Source organism: Sceloporus undulatus, chromosome 4 (genome assembly GCF_019175285.1).
Source record: "Sceloporus undulatus isolate JIND9_A2432 ecotype Alabama chromosome 4, SceUnd_v1.1, whole genome shotgun sequence".
Taxonomy (NCBI): domain Eukaryota; kingdom Metazoa; phylum Chordata; class Lepidosauria; order Squamata; family Phrynosomatidae; genus Sceloporus; species Sceloporus undulatus.
The window spans coordinates 55,844,700-55,860,455 of NC_056525.1; the positions used below are offsets into that span (position 1 = coordinate 55,844,700).

Genomic DNA, 15,756 nt, shown 5'->3' on the forward strand with positions numbered 1-15,756 from the left:
TAATGTTTGAAGTGATAACATTAGTAAAACTTAGGAGTACAAGAACACAGAGCATTTGAGCATATAAATGAGGCCTCTTTGATAGAAAGCAATCCAGTGAATCTTGCAGAAGAATCCATGCAGAAGAATTAGTTGAACTTGTAGTCCTAGAGATAGCATCCTAGGGCTATAGGATAAATCAGAAATCCTTCTACAAAGTCAGGAAGTGAGCTCCATTTTTTGGTGGCAATCAGTCCAAGATCAACTGCCTTACCCCCTTGGAAGAACCACACCCCTCTGTTCCCCAAGACAAGATAGGAGGAAAAGAAGGATGATTAGGGGCATAGTTTCTTATCTACGTGTATACATGTACAAAGGTCTGTTTCTGTTGGGCTGTACTCACATTTAGTCATGTTAAGAAAGGACCAGTTTGAAATCAGTATGACTTAAGTTAACCATAGTTAACATGTCCCATTAATTTCAATGGATTTGCTCTAAGCAAGACTGTGTCTGGCCTGAAACCACTGTACATAGCCCTGAGTTGGGTGATTGCTGATATAGAATTAGATCTCCACTTAATTCAAGGTATTCCAATAAGAATGTTCTACTCTCCTCATTTTAAAAAAGTAATAATGTAAAATATTGTTTTTAATATTGTACATTTGAGGGTATAATATTTTTATTGAAATTCTTAGTGTAAATAGTGACCCAATATTTTCGAACTGGATATATAAAAGGGTAGTTGGAATAAGAGAAATTTCCAGTTAGAATTACAGTTAAATAAGTAGTATGGCCTTTCTGGATTCCAGAACTTCAGCAAGTGACTGCAATTTATCTGCAGTCACAAACACACTTAAATATGAGTTCAAGTTCCTCTTGAATCTAGTGGGACTAAATGAGTAAACATGCATAGGCTTGTGCTTTCTTACATTGTATAACTCATGCTTTTGGAGAAAGTGAAAATTTGTGATGTACAGCACACATTCTTCTCTTCTAGCTGGAAACACTGCCACATCTAGCTGGAGGATTCTTCATGACACATACATATAGACCCATAGTTATGCTTCCATAGATACTTGGAAGTTGAAGTTTGCTGGAGAGATATCTATAGGGGCCTGTGCTTGATCCACCTCTGCCACTACTGTCTGTGAAAATATTATATAGGTTCATGGAGCTGGAAGGGACCACAAGGAACATGTAATTCAACCACCTGCCAGGCAAGGATACACAACTAAAGTAATCTCAAAAGATGCCCATCCAGCCTGTTTAACAACTTTCAATGAAGGAGAGTCTATCACCCTCATAGGCAATCTGTTCCACTTTTGAATAACTCTTAAAATAAAATAAAAAATCTCTTCCTAATATTAAGTTAGAATTTATTTTCCTGTAATTTGAATCCATTGGTTTTGGGTTTGAGTCTCTGGAGCAGCAGAAAACAAACTTGCTCTACCTTTTACTTGACATCCCCTCAAGATATTTAAAGATAGCTGTAATGCCATCTCTTAATCTTCTTTTCTCCAAGCTAAATAAACAAAGCTACCTGAGCTGTTTCTCATAATGCTTGCTTTCCAGACCTTTGATGATCTTGGTTTTCCTTCTCTGGACACATTCCATCTTGTCAATATCCTACTGGAACTGTGATGCCCAGAATTGGACACAGTATTTCTTATGAGGTCTCATCAAAGTAGAACACAGTGGTATTAATACTTCTCTTGATTGGGACATAATGCTCCTGTTGATGCAACCCAGAATTGCATTGGCTTTTTTGACATCTACAACACACTGTTGACTCATGTTTAGATCGTGGTCTACCAAGACCACTAGATCCTTTTCACATATACTGCTTTCAAACCAAGTGTACCCCTTTTGTACTTGTGCATCTGATTTTTCCTGCCTAAATATAGTATCTTACATTTATTCCTGATGAAATTTATTTTGTTAGTTTTGGCCCAGTTCCCCAGAAGAGAATATTCCTATTCCTCTCTTCTGGAGTATTAGTTACCCCCACCCCCACATTTGATGTTACCTGCAAATTTGTTAAGCATGCTTTCCGTTCCATCATCTAAATTAATAAAGATGTTAAACAACACGAGGCCTAGAACAAAAACCTAAGGCACGTCCCCACCTCCCACTAGCCACTTCTCTTCAGGATAGCAACCATTGGTGAGTACTCCTTGGGTTTGGTCTGTCAACTAGTTACAGGCCCACTTAATTGTATCCCACTTCACTAACTTAATTGAAAGAATATCATGGGGGACATTGACAAAAGCCTTTCTGAAACCAAGATATACTATTTCCACAGCATTTTCCAATCTATCAAGTTTGTAACTCCATTTAAAAAAAGAAGTAACATTAGTTTGACATGACTTATTTTTGGAACCCCATGCTGGTTCTTAATACTCACAGCATTCCTTTCTAGGTGTGCTCAGACTGACTGTTTAATGATCATTTCCAGAGTATTTCCCAGTACTGATATCAAGCTGATAGGTCAGTACTTGCTTGAGTCCTACTTTTTGTCCTTTCTGAAAATGGGGACATTTGCCCTCCAATGTGTTGGTATTTCTTCTGTCCTCCATGAATTCTCAAATATGATTGACAGTAGCTCTGAGAATACAGCTGCAAGTTCCTTTAGTATTCTTGGATGCAGCACATCTGGCCCTGGAGATTTGAATTCATTTAGAATAGCTAGATATTCATTTACGACCTCTTTACCTGTTTTCATCTCGAGTCCCTTTACTACATGATTTGTTCCATTTTCACCAGTTAGAGCACTGTTTTCCTTTTGAGAAAAGACAGAGGCAAAGAAGGTATTAAACAGTTCAACCTTCACTCTGTCCCGTTAGCATTTCACCATATTCACTATGCGGTGGCTTACCATTTATTTGTTGTTCCTCTTGAACAAAAAAACAAACTCTTTTTATTATTTTTAACCTCTCTGTCAAGCCTGAAGTCATTCTAAGCTTTAACTTTTCTAACATCTCCCTTGTAGGTACTGGCATTTGCCTCCTTCTTCCATTTCTGATGCATGTCTCATTTAAATCTCATCTCATCTTAAAGTTCTCCTTAAAGATACCTCCCACTTTTCATCCTCTTTGGAATTGTTTGCAACTGTGCCTTCAGTATCTTGCCTTTAAAACATCCTCATGCACATGAACTACCTTACCTTTGAGCATTCTGACCATGAGATCTCACCCACTATTTCCCTAAGCTTACCAAAATCAGCTTTTCTTGAAGTCCAGAGTGCAAACAGCTCAGTTGGCCCCTGGTATCCATGGGGAATCTGTTCCAGACACACACGCCTTTCTACAGATACCCAAATCTGTGGATGCTCAAGTCCCACTGTCCCTAATGGCAGAGCAGCCACATGGCTGTGCCACCATTAACAGCAAATTCACTGAAGCCCTCCTCTCTTCCTCCCCCTCACTTCCCCCTTCATTCCCGACTTCCTTGCTTCCTCTCTCTCTTTCTCTCTTCCTTCCTCTTGGGACTTGAAGCCTGGAGTTTCCATCCCGGATGTTGGGCCTGGTAGGTGCTCCAAGGAGCTACAAATGCCTAGTGGGGTGTTCTCTCTAGGAATCTCTAGGTCCTTCAGCATGACTTTTGGTTAAAGTTCATCATAGAGTTGTGCAGGAGAACTAGATATTCCTAGATAGAACATATTTAAAAAGTCTGTGAATAATCAAATCCGCAAAAGTCCAACTATAATAAGGCTGAACCCATCTCTAGCCAAAAGTCTTTCTTCATGAAAGTGCAGACATGATTCAAGAAACCAAATATTTCTTGATAGCACCATCTATGGCTGTAGCTCTTCACTTTACGTCTTCTCCCTCCCTCATATACTCAATGGAGAAGGAACATTCTTGTGCTTAAGGTAGAGGCTGATATTCCCCAAGTGTGTAAGCGTAGTGGGAAAATTCCTAGGTACACCAAAACAGCTAATCAGTAGCCAACAAGAAAAAGCTGTTATTTCTGAGCCCCTAGTTTCTGTTGTGTATCTAGAAAAGAGGCACATAGGAGGGAGTAGCTTTTGACCCCCCCCCCACCTGATGACATCAGGCCCTCTACATTCACTGTGGTTAGACAGGAACCCCACGAAAGTGAAAAAAATGCAAATAAAAATTGTTAATTTTTTACCTGAGAGAACATCTCTCTAGGAATCTTTAGATCCTCCAGTGTGACTCTGTGGACAACATCCATCAGAGGTATGCTGGAAGACCTAGAGATTTATAGAGAGAAAGTGTTAATAAAATCTGTGAACAATCAAATCACAAAAGTCAAAGCTACAGATGTAGAGGGTTGACTATATAACTATGCTAACAAAGACTTGAACTCTGCTAGCATATTTTTTGGATCATGCACTCTGTTTTAGACATCAGCAAAAAATGATAAGAAAATAAGCTCCACATGCTCTAAGATGGTCAACAAGGCCAGAATTATTATTGTGAGTATTGTTATATTATTACTATGAGTATTATTGAGTGCAAATACTCAATTGAGTATTCTACTCTAATTATTGGGTATAATACTCTTGTGTTTTGGTGCTCACAAGTCCAGTGATTTCTTCTGAAAGCCACTGAAGACCTTTTCTCATACAGGCCAAAAGGAATAAACAGTTGACAATCTTGCAGCACGTGAAACTTATCTTCTTACTGTTTTCTGCTTTTAATGTCCTTTTCGGTACTCTTTTCACTTAAACATCAGCAAGCCACCATTTTGCACTTATTTCTAAGTTACATGTTTTTAGTATCTCAAAATGTATAAAGTTAATTGATCACTTTCACGACAGTAGCACACATTTCCACACAGCTGTGATTAAGGGTCTATTCTCCAGATTTCACAAAAACATGCAAATTCTAATTGAGGTCCTGTGAAAAGATAGAGAAATTCAGGAGAGCACAGCACAGCTTTGTGTTTTTATCAAATTAATGCATATTCAAATACTAAAAATTACATGGAAAATTCCAAATTTTATTTTTCATAATTTAAATGATTGTTTTGGTGAGATTACGTTAGCATAAATCATACAATTAGGATTAGAACATTCATTTTATTCATACTTTTCAGGCTAGATATTTTTCATATTCCTTCACAGTAAGTACTTAATAGAATGCATTACAGAGAATGACCACTGTTGCACTTGATCTGAATGACCTGCACGGGCCTCTTTACAGCCAATGTGGAACTGGAAAAACGTCTCTTACACAGGCTGACCGATTTCTCTTGGTGTTCAGAGTCTTAGTTTTTGTCTAGCACCATTTGAAATCGGTTATGATGTAGGGGGAAAAGCAACAACAGTGGAAGAGTCATGTATGATTAATGATCCTCTTAGATGAAAAATTTTGTATATGAAGAAAAGTCTTCCATGATATTATTGGGTTTTTTGTGTCCCCTGTGTGGGCCAATGTTTCAGTTATGTATGGGACATCCATCTATCTGCAAACTAACTGCTGTAGTTAGTTGTATGGAGTAAATTGTCTAAAATTCTCTAATAAAATGTTGACTAATAGTAACTGAAGATGATAACATTTTTGTTCTATAAACTACCGGTATTAACAGCAGCTTTGGACATCAGAGTACATACACAAACAATATTGGAATAAAATGGTATTTCAAAGTAATGATGACATTAACTCAGTTTCTATCTAGGGCTCTGTAATATTGTGGTGCTTCACACAGCTCCACAGTGGGATGTGGTGCAGTGACATTTTATTTTGTAAAAGAGGACAGATGTTTATCAGAGGTTAGGACCTTGGAAGTCTGCACCCCACTCACCGCATCTCTCTGAAATCTTTGTTATTGTTTTGCCCCCAAATGACTATGACTTCGGGGGGGGGGGGTGTTATGCTGTTGGCCCTCTCATGATGATTTTAGGCCCAGGAGGCACCTTGTTTCCATCAGGAAGTGACCAAGAAGTCACTTCACTTCTGGATCACTTTGTTTGGGGGGGGGGGCATCTCATGCCTTGGGGCATTTGGAACAAAAAAAACCATCTCAGATTTGGGGCAAATCCATTCCTTTTTTTTAAAAAAAAAAAGTTGGGGTGGGATCCTAGGATCCACAAAAACAGGCATGAGGGCTGCATGTGACCTGTGAGCCGCCCTTCCCCATCTTTGCATTATAATTATAATAATAACTTTATTACAGCCAATTGGCCAGCACGCATCTTTGCATTAAAACAACAGCAGTAGCTTGGAGAATAAGATCCAAGTGCACAGTGAAACAAGGGAATTTGTGCCATTTTTATTTCCATAGTGTCTCTAGGCCAAATTTTAAAAAAGGAAGAAGAGAGATCATTGTCACTTGAGGCTTTTTCATACCACACAGTTTTAATATGGTGACTCCTTTTTAAATTTCATGGTTCCATCCTATGAAATTCTGGAATTTGCAGATTAGGAAGGGCTCTCTAGAACTCTCAGCTATACAGTTCTAGTGCTGCACCAAACTACAAGATTACATAGGGTTAAATTTGAATCATGGTGCTATGATTGTGCAGTGTGAAAGGTCCTCTGGTGTGGGAGAGGAAGACCAAGCAGGCAAGAGGGAGAAGGGAACCAAAATGCCATGTTTTCTTTTTTTTCTAAATGGTTTAGAGATGGTATTAGTCATGGCTATCTGTAACAGCCCTGTTTGTTCTGATAAGGAGAAGGAGAACTTTCAGTTGCAGTACAGTAAGATTTTCAGGGGTGAGGGCTGAACAAGGCAGGTTTACTTTCAGAAGAAGGGGGCACTGAAGAAACAGGCTTTGGCCATGAAATTGATAATATTGAGGATTCATAATATCATCAATCATATTGCAGACAACTCCTCTACATCTGATGTGACAGATGGCCTAATCACTACCCACAAGAATTGTTCTGTAATTACCTTAAAAGCTTTTTAAAAAATCACAGAAATACTTTCTCAAAACAATGACAGAGAATTACAAAGAAAACTGAGAAATGTTGACTGAATTATAAGCAATAGGCAGGAGAAACAGTCAGGTTGCTAAGTGGCCCAGTTATTGTTATTTAAACTGGTTTCACTCAACTATTACGAAAGGAACTAAAACAAACCAGCAAATATAATGTCACAAACAGAGTTACTAGATTTCAACAATACAGTTTCATGTGGTTAGTATTTTTATTTAAAGGTTAATAGTTTAAAACTGCTCCTATGTTTAATTATTTTAATATGTATATTGGTTTTCGGTGTTGAGTTGTTGGCTTTTCCTGGATATTGTGTGTTATATGGGGGGGAAATGTGATTTTCTAATATTTTAAAATAAATGAAGAAAACTATTATTTGCTGCAGATAGGGTGTTGCTCTATCTAGAATGGCCTATGGCCTGACCCAGCATAATAAATCAGTAGATTCTTTATGGGCTCAAAATCCAGGTGGAAATCAAAAAATTCAACCTTGATAGAAGGCTAATACAAACACTAGATGGTAGAATTCAAAGATATAGCCATGTTAGTCTGCAGAATCAGAATGTAGAGAGATCTTGTAGCACCTTTGAGACTAACAGTTAGTCTCAAAGGTGCTACAAGATCTCCCTACAAACTCTAGATGGCACTGCCGTTTTAGTATGGTAAATAATGTGTGCAGACAATTCAGTGTTTCTGCTCCACTTCTCAGAAATTCTATCAGCATCTAAGGCACCATTTCATTTTTTGATGATTAGGAAGTTTTTCCCCCCTGGGATTTAAAAGGCCCACGATGTCTTATATTTGACACTTGAGAATGTTTTTGTAAATAGATTCTATTATAAAATATTAATTAACTGGCTTCACAGGTTTTTATCACAATCCATGTAAGATCATACAGAAGCAGGCTTCTATAAGTATATTCCCTAGATTGATAAGGAACAAAATGCATCACCCACACACAGCCTGCCACCCATCGATGATAGGATTCCAATTCACTTCCAGTTATAGCTCAGCTAATTAATGGGATGGAAAAGGTGGAAATGCTGTCCCCGGCTTCCAAAATTGCTGAGGGATACCTCTACCATGCATCAATAGTCCAGCTTTCAAGTTCACTGTATTTCACTGTATGTTCACATAAAGCTCCAGCCAACATCTTCCAGGAAAAAAAGGCTGAGCAGCTCTAATAAACATGCATAATTTCTCCCATGTCTTTCCCCAGGACAAACAGTAAAACGGGGTGTGCATTATGTGCTACAGTTTTAATCTGGAAAGGAGTACTTGACCTGAATACAAGCCCTTCTTTGGACTTTAAGAAGCTTCTGAATTCTAATCCGAAACGCTTTTTACAGAGAGCAGCTTTCTACAGCACTCGCAGTCAATGGGTACAGGTCTATTATAGCAAATGCACACTATCCCACCAGAGTCAGGTTCTCTGTCTATGTGCCTTCAAGTTGCCTGTCAACTTATGGTGGCACCATACATTTCATAGGGTTTTGTTAGGCAAGGAAAACTCAGAGATGGTTTTGCCAGTTCCTTTCTCTTAAATGTAGCCTACAGTACTTGGTATTCATTGGCAGTCTCCCATCCACATACTAATCAAGGTTGACACTGTTTAGTTTTCAAGATCAGACAGGATCTGGTGTCTTTAGGCAATTCAGGTTATAACTAAACAAATCATTATTGAATTAATCTCTGCTGCTATATGTATGTTTGGGTGCCAGCTTACCTACTTTTGTGTTTGTGTGTTTGGCTATACACTTTGCCCCTGGTTCTGCCTGTCATTCCTGGCTGCAGTAATCACTGATGGCTCACCTTTTCCTTCCACCAGTCAGAAAGTATGCCATCTGCCATTGTACTACAGTTTGTAGGTCACATAATATAACCCATGGGGATAGGGTTGTCTAAACAAGGCTCTAACAGTCATGTGTCACTCACAGTGCATTATTAAATAGCTGATCATGTCAACATCTACTGAGAACTGCTAACCAAAATACCTGTTTTCTTATGAACCTAAGGGAAACTAAATTCTCTAATATGTTCTAAATCTGCAGTAATCTGCACTGTTATCACTTTTTTGACCTGGCCCTGGAAAGCAAATAATTAGTTTCTGACTATACACTGTTTTATAAAATGTTTCTCAGTCACAATTAAAATTCACCCACTGTTGATAATGAGGAACAAGGGGCTACATCCAGTGTTCTTCAAACATATTTTCATTCACACAGTGGAATTTCTCCTCCCTTCTCACCTTACAGTTCCCCACAAGCCTCCCAAATCTGATTCAGGGCACTTGTGTTTTGGCGGGGGAGATAGAATCTGCTCTGTTGTCGATGTTCTGTTCTGTTGGGAGATGAATATCTGAATATCACCCAAGACTTCCAGAAATTAAGGGATTTGGCTCATTTTAAATGTGGAACAGCGAAACATATTTTTATCTACAAGAAGATTGAATCACTTAAATGGCACACAGAAACCAGGTAGTTCAGATAGGTACTTAGCCCACACAAAAGCCTCGAAGACATTTTCATTGTCCAAAAGATGGAAAAGGCTACAAGAGGATCCACTATTTTAGATCTGGTCCTAATGAACTGGGATGGCCTGGTTAATGGGGTGCAAGTGGTGGAATCCTTAGGTGGGAATGATCATGTTCCCCTGGAGTTTGTTATACAGTGAAAAGGAGAAGCCAGGCATAGTCAGACATACATTCAATATTTTAGGAGAGCTGATTTCAGTAAACTTAGAGAAGTACTGGGGGTGATCCCATGGTCAGGAATACTAAAAGAAAAGGGAGTTCAGGACGTATCGGAGTTTCCCAAAAGGGAGATACCGAAAGCACAATTTAAAACAGTTCCAATGGAAAAATGGGAGGTGTCTCAAGAAACCAGAACTTTCAACTGAGCTACGTTTTAAACATAACATGTATAGGAAATGGAAAAAAGTGGAAATCATCAAAGAGGAAATCAAACAAATAGCACATATGTATAGGGGTAAAGTCAGAAAAGCTAAAGAGCATAATAAACTGAGGCTTGCTAGAGAGGTTAAGAACAATAAAAAGGGCTTTTGGGGATATGTCTGCAGCAAAAGGAAGAAAAAGGAAGTGGTAGGGCCACTGCACAGAGAAGATGGCAAAATGCTAACAGAGAAGAGATAAAAGGCAGAGCACCTTCTTTGCTTCGGTCTTGTAACAAAAGTTAAAGAGTGTTCAATCTGAGGATAATGGAGCAGAGAACAGAATAGGGGAAATTCAGCACAGAATAGGTTAAGAGATAGTACAGGAATACCTGGTTAATCTAAATGTGTATAAGTCTCCGGGACCAGATGAACTCCATCCAAGGGTATTAAAAGAACTGGCAAATGTAATATTGGAGCCATTGGCAATAATCTTTGAAAACTCCTGGAGAACAGGAGAAGTCCCAGAAGATTGGAGGAGGGCAAATGTTGTTCCCATCTTCAAAAAGGGGGAAATAGAGGATCCCAACAATTATCATGCAGTTAGTCTGATATCAATACCAGGAAAGATTCTAGAGCAGATCATTAAACATAGAGTCTGTGAACATTTAGAAGGCAAAGCCATAATCACAAAAAGTCAATATGGGTTTCTGAGAAACAAGTCATGCCAGACAAATCTGATCTCTTTTTTTATAAAATTGCCAGCTTGGTAGATGTAAAATGTGGGCTAGACAAGGCAACTGTTACATGGATTTGTAATTGGTTGACTGGCCGAACACAAAGGATGCTCAATAATGGCACCTTTTCATCCTGGAGAGAAGTGACCAGTGCTATTCCTGGGGCCAGTGCTATTCAACATCTTTATCAATGACTTGGATGACAGAATTAGGGGCATAGTTATCAATTTTGAAGATGACACCAAATTAGGAGGAGTAGTTAATACCCCAGAGGACAGGATCAAAATTCAAAATTACCACAATAGATTAGAAAGGTGAGCCAAAGCTAACAAAATGAATTGCACAGATATAGGATGGAGGACACCTGGCTTAATGATACTGCATGTGAAAGGGATCTAGGAGTCCAAGTAGACCATAAGTGGAACATGAGTCAACAGTGTGATGCAGCAGCTAAAAAGGCCAATGCAATTTTAGGCTGCATCAATAGATGTATAGTGTCTAGATCAAGGGAAGTAACAATGCCACTATATTCTCCTTTGGTCAGGCCTTACCTGGAATATTGTGTCCAGTTCTGGGCACCACTATCCAAATAGGATGTTGACAAGCTGGAGCAGGTCCAAAGGAGGGTGACTAAAATGGTGAAGGATCTAGAAACCATGCCCAATGAGAAAAGACTTAGAGAACTAAGTATTTTTAGCCTGGGTATATTTAGCCCTGTTTAAATATTTGAAGGGATGTCATATTGAAGAGGGGGCAAACTTGTTTTCTGCTGCTCCAGAGAACACAACCCGGAACTATGTATGCAAGCTACAGGAAAAGAGATTCCACCTCAACATTAGGAACACACTGCCTTGGAGAATGGTGGAGTCTCCCTCCTTGAAGGTCTTTAAACAGAGGCTGTCAAGGATGCTTTGATTGAGAGTTCCTGCATAACATGGGTTGGACTAATGACACTTGTGGTCTCTTTCAACTTTATGGTTCTATGAAAGCAATAAATGAGATCTTGCAAAATAAACCCATGCCTGTTTACTCAAGAGTAAATGCTACAGGATTCAGTGTAATTATTCCTGGTAAACATGCACAGGATTATAACTTTCAACCACCTGGGCATAAATAACTGAATGTAATGAGGTTTCTTTCTTTGCTTACATGCAAAATGTTATGGTGCAAGTTTTGTGTGAGGATGCTTCAAAGAAATTGTAACTATTTTTATTTAAGTGCAACAGTGGCAAACAGAAGCAAAGTAGCTGCATATAAGGGGAAAGTCATAAAGTGCCTCCCATGGCAGAGGAGGAACTGGACAAGCAAAACAAATGTCTAGAGGTTTCTCCCCTCTCCCCTCTTAACACCAGCAGGAAATGCTGAATAAAAGTCAGGACCCAAGTAGATGTGAGTTTCTTTTAAGTATTCAAGTTTATATGCCAGAAAATCTTTACCATAAGTACAGCAGCTCAGCCAAAACAAACAAATGTGGTACTCATTAGAAAGACAAATGCAGTTCACACACCTTTTATTCTTGTACACCATCCAACATTCATGTTTCTCCCTGGAAAATGTACAGCTATCTTTCCTAATAATGGAAGAAGAAGGGGAAAAAATTGCTTGGATATAGTCTTTTCAACACACTAAGGATCATGTTATTAATTTTTTTGTGGGTTTTTCGGGCTATGTGGCCATGTTCTAGATTATGTTATTCATTCAGCAATGGCAGCTTTGCTTTACAGATCGGCCCTGAGGACTGATCATTTGGCTCTTATTCATCTGACCAAGTCTCCATAAGGAGTATCTTCATACCTGTTTTTAGCCACACTTCCAGCATAAATAAGAATTGACACATTTAGGCCGGACACTTGCTCAGCTAGCATGACATGTTACTTAAATGTTACTTGCTATCTTTATATTTTATGGTTGAAATAACATTTTTTTTAAAAGATGCAAAGTTACAAATCTCCAAAGTGTCTTTTAAAATGGCCTTTTATATGAAAAGAAACCATGTGATTTTATACAAAATTTCAAAAAAGTTTTGACTTGCAGTGTTGCACACAACCACATGATCCTTATGCCTACTTGTTACTGCTACTGCACCCCAGAAAGGCAACTCACCAAGTTATTTGCTGCTAATAACAATATTGTTATTGTTACTATTCTGCCATTGGAAAATGTAGGAAAGTATTCTCTTTCTTCCCCAAATGGCCAATTCAAATACTACACCCTGGAAATTCAAAGAAGACATCCTTCTTGGCTGGAACATGAAGCAGCCCTCCATGTGCCCAATGCCCACCCCATTGCTCAGAATGAGTATGTAGCCTCAATTAGGAGTAACCTATTTATGTTCCACCTATTTCTGCTCCACTGAACAGTAGTGAACAGTAGTGAATCACTAACTTATGAGGAAAATAATTTGCTTCCTAGGTCTGCATACAAGGAAGTTGTATTTGTATCTTTTTTCCTGCTGTCAGACTTAGCTGCATTCGCTTCCTATACAGACCTGGAGATGCACCTTATCAGTTATAAAATGGAGGGCATTGCCTTATATCAAGTTACACGACTAGTCCTTCTAACTACTGTTTAGTCAGATAGGCGTCTTCTTCTCTTGCTTTGCCTAGAGATGATGAGGATAAGGACTAAAGCTGTGGCTTGCTGTATGCAAAGCTTACCCTCTGCCACTGAGCTGCCACCATCAGAGAAGAGGGGATAAATAATAATAATAATAATAATAATAATAATAATAATAATAATAAGTTTTTATTTATATACCGCTTTTCCTCCAGATCAAAACGGTGTACATACGATAAAACTATATGACACATGTCAAATACAGTATTAGAAACAGTTATAAAACAGTTATAAACAGTACAATTTTTTAAAACAGTGTAGTTAGGATAGTCGGGATATCAATTGTGGGTAGTCGTCTTAATCTAGTTGAGGAATACTTTCTCTAAAGAGAATTGGGAGGATATGCTAACTGGAAGAGAGAGGTTTTCAATGCCTTCTTGAAGGCTTCCAATGTACAACTGGATTGAATCTCCTCCGGGAGTGCATTCCAGTGAGTTGGAGCTGTCATTGTACAAGCTCTTTGGTGAGTCGTTACCAGTCTCACCTCGGGGTGTTCAAGTAAAAATTTCCCCGTTGTTCTGAGAGTGCGGGGCAGATTATGTAGGGAGAGGCACTCTCTCAAGTAACTCGGGCCCAAGCCATGTAGGGCTTTATAGGTAATAACCAATGCTTTGTATTGGGCCTGGAAGCAAATTGGCAGCCAGTGAAGAGATTTTAATACAGGTGTTATATGGTCCGACCTTGAGGTTCCGGCGACCAATCTGGCTGCTGTGTTTTGAACCAATTGAAGCTTCCGAACCTGGTACAAAGGTAGCCCCATGTAGAGCGCATTACAGAAATCTAAGCGAGAGGTTACCAGTGCATGTACTACTCTTTCAAGGTCCTTTCGGTCCAGACAGGGACACAGCTGGCATATCAGCCGAAGCTGGTACCAAGCACTTCTGGCCATCGTATCCACTTGGGATGATAACTGTAGGGATGAGTCCAGGAGTACTCCCAAACTGCAAACTTTGTCCTTTAAGGGAAGTGTGACCCCGTCCAGGACTGGATGACAAATTTCTCTGTCTGGATCTGGGGTACCTATCACGAGTACCTCTGTTTTCTCTGGATTCAGCTTGAGTTTGTTTTCCTCATCCAGCCCATTACTGACTCCAGACAGGCATCCAGAGAAGAGAGGCCATCCTTAGTCACTGTGTCAGTCGGAGACATGGATAGATAGATCTGGGTGTCATCAGTGCGCTGATAACACCGTGCTCCATGTCTCCAGATGATCTCTCCCAGCGGCTTCATGTAAATATTAAACAGCATGGGGGACAGAATGGCGCCTTGGGGGACACCAGATGTCAGCTCTCTTTTAGTGTACTCTAGTGCTACTAGCCCTATGTTAAGGGATCTAGCAGCACCTTTCAGACCTAAAGAGAGCCAACAAACGCATGTGTGTGTGTGTGGAGCGCCCTCCCCACCTTGCTCTGGGAACTATACAACATATACACACACACACTCTATGGGAGGTTATGTGATGTATGTGTGTGTGTATGTATGTGTGTGTGTGTGTGTGTGTGTATATATATATATATATATGCACACACAATATATAATATGGGGGTATGTGATGTCTCTGTGTGTATACACATACATATATATATATATATATAATGCAGCGTCCTTCCCACCTTAATCTGGAAACTATACAATGTAATATATATAGATACACACACACACACACACACACACACACACACATATATATATATATATAGTAAATAGAGTGCTCTCCTCGCCTTGCTCTGGAAACTATACAACGCACGACACACAGACACACACACACTAGAGAGCCCTTCCCGCCTTGCTCCGGAAGCTATACAACGCAGTATCCACACATGTCTGTGTACCGCCTGGCTCCCTTCGCTCGGGGCTGCTGCTCCGAGGCAGAGGCGAGGAAGGCAGGAGTCTTCTTAAAGGAGCCTTTCATCATTTCGGAGGAGGCAACAGGGGCATGCCCTGGCAGCACTGGACTAGGGCTGTACAAACGGAGATAACCAGCAAACAACGCAGAATGCGATGCCTTTCGGTCTCAGAAACAATACTGATAATCATAATTAAAAGAGCTGAGAAAGAAGGCTCCGCTGCCATCCTGGGAAAAGGCGGATCACAAGTTGGAAAGGGCCCCATCAGCCCCCAAGACCCTCCCTCCCTCCCTCCCTCTGCAAACCCCATTCTCTGGCGAATATCAAGAGGAACTTACACGTTGGAAGGGAGGGAGTCTGGACAGATGGGCAAGACTAAATCACGTCACCGCACGGCACCCTTATTCCAGTGCTACTATTCCACTTTGACTGCCCTGGCTGCCTCCTGCTGCATGCTGGGATTTGTAGTTTAAAGTGGGTCATTTGCAGTTCTAGCCCTGGAAGACAGGGGAGCTTGGAGACTGAGGTCTCAGCCAGTGACTGTCTTGCCTCCACTGCAGTGTATGGAAGTCAAAGCTGCCTCTCCTCCAGTCCTGCTGGGAATGTTTCAGTCCAAGTGAGGCAATAGTCCTGTACATACATTCCTACTCTGCTGAGAATTGATGGCCTCCCATCCAAATCCTAGCCAAAGCTGACACTGCGTAGTCTCCAAGATCAGATGGGGTCTGATACCTTTGTGTTGTGTTGTGTGCCTTCCTGCATTTTTAGAAAGCTTCCTTATAA

The 15,756-nt window shown here is 40.0% G+C and overlaps 1 long non-coding RNA gene across 1 annotated transcript in view; it reads right to left on the bottom strand.

Annotated features, from left to right (window-relative positions):
* LOC121927971 overlaps positions 1-15,548 on the bottom strand; it is a 16,278-nt gene extending 730 nt beyond the window's left edge. Inside the window, exons 1-2 of the long non-coding RNA XR_006103414.1 lie at positions 15,312-15,548; positions 12,018-12,080 (exon numbers count right to left, since the gene is read on the bottom strand). This is a non-coding gene — a long non-coding RNA (uncharacterized LOC121927971). The remainder of the gene's footprint in view (positions 1-12,017; positions 12,081-15,311) is intronic.
* Between the last annotated feature and the right edge of the window lie 208 nt (positions 15,549-15,756).